This window comes from Malurus melanocephalus, unplaced genomic scaffold (assembly GCF_030028575.1).
Source record: "Malurus melanocephalus ecotype Western Australia unplaced genomic scaffold, MMel_1.1 scaffold_2140, whole genome shotgun sequence".
Classification (NCBI taxonomy): Eukaryota; Metazoa; Chordata; class Aves; order Passeriformes; family Maluridae; genus Malurus; species Malurus melanocephalus.
In genome coordinates this window covers 10,421-11,846 of record NW_026625372.1, presented here as the reverse complement: position 1 = coordinate 11,846, position 1,426 = coordinate 10,421, and positions in this window count along the sequence as shown.

Genomic DNA, 1,426 nt, shown 5'->3' with positions numbered 1-1,426 from the left:
TGTCCAGGGGACAATCCCCGGGAGTTCGCGGGACAATCCCCGGTTCCCGGCCACAATCCCCGGGCACAATCCCGGGTGTCCCGAGCACAACCCCGCCTTATCCCGCACACCGCCCCTCCTCTCTGGCTCTCTGCCCAGACCCCTCCCCACCTTTCCCTCACCCCCCCGTTCCCCCTCCTATCCCGAGACGCCCCAAAAGCCATGGGGGATGCCCCGGGGGGGAGCCCGGGCCGTGCCGCGGCGTCTCCCCGCGCTGCCCCGGGACCGTCGGCGGCTGCAGATAGCGCGGTGTGGGAGGGCAGACGCCAGGCTGTCTGCTCGCACTGCGCTCGGCTTGTTATTAACTTCTCCTCGGGCTGCCGTGGAGCCAGAATTGCTGCTGCTGGCTCCAGGCTTTCCCCGAGCCGCTCTATCTGCAGCCCTAATTACAGCTTCTTGGGATCTCCCTTTATCTCGGGGGATCTTTTGGGGTTGGTTACCTGGCACACGCGCTCCCGGTTCTCTCGCTGCTTTTTTGCCCCCCTTTAATCCTCGCCGCTTTCATCAGACGGGGAAAAAAAAAAAAAAAAAAAAAATCCCGAGGTTCGGTGGGTTCCGCGTCCCCGGGAGGATCTCGGGTGGCCCGGTGACCGCCGGAATCGCTGTCCCCGCGTGTCCCGRAGCGTTCCCGGTGTTTTTCGAGGGGCTCGGCACCTTCCAGCCCCGCCACGGAGTCTCGGCTTTGGCTCCGAGCGCGGCGGTGATTTATTTATTTTATTTTTTTTTAAATTTAATAAGAGTGGAGTCGATGTGTTTGTGTTGGCAGCGGGGACCCCTCCGAGCCCCAACTCCGCTCCGGCAGCCCCCGGGGATTGGGACCCGTGCCCCAAATCGTTCGGGAATTGGGACCCCACCCCAAAATCAGAGCCCGATGTGGGTGGGGTGAGATGGGGAGGGGTCGCTTCTTCCATCCCTGAGCTGCGCCCCCTCCCCCCAGCAGGGAATTGAATCCCCAGGGTCCCCCCCGGGGGTAAAGTTTGTCCCCAAATCCCCTTGGGGACACGGGCCCTGCAGCAGATGGCGCGGCTGCCCTGCTTTGGGGTGATGTTTTGGGGTATTTTTGTTAATTAGGGGAATAATTTAGCAGAAGGGTGGGAAAGCACGAGSGGGTGAGGAGGGGTCTGGGTACCTGGAGCATCCCCCAGCCCCAAAACCCCATTTCCGAGATTCCTGGGGTTCACCAGGAGCATCCCCCAGTCCCAACATCCCCTTCCGAGATTTTTGGGATTCACCCGGAGCATCCCCCCTCCCCAAAATCCCCAAAATCCCCATTTCCGAGATTTTTGGGATTCACCCGGAGCATCCCCCAGCCCCAAAATCCCCATTTCCCAGATTCCTGGGGTTCACCACGAGCATTTCGCATTCCCAAAATCTCACACAAAGGTTA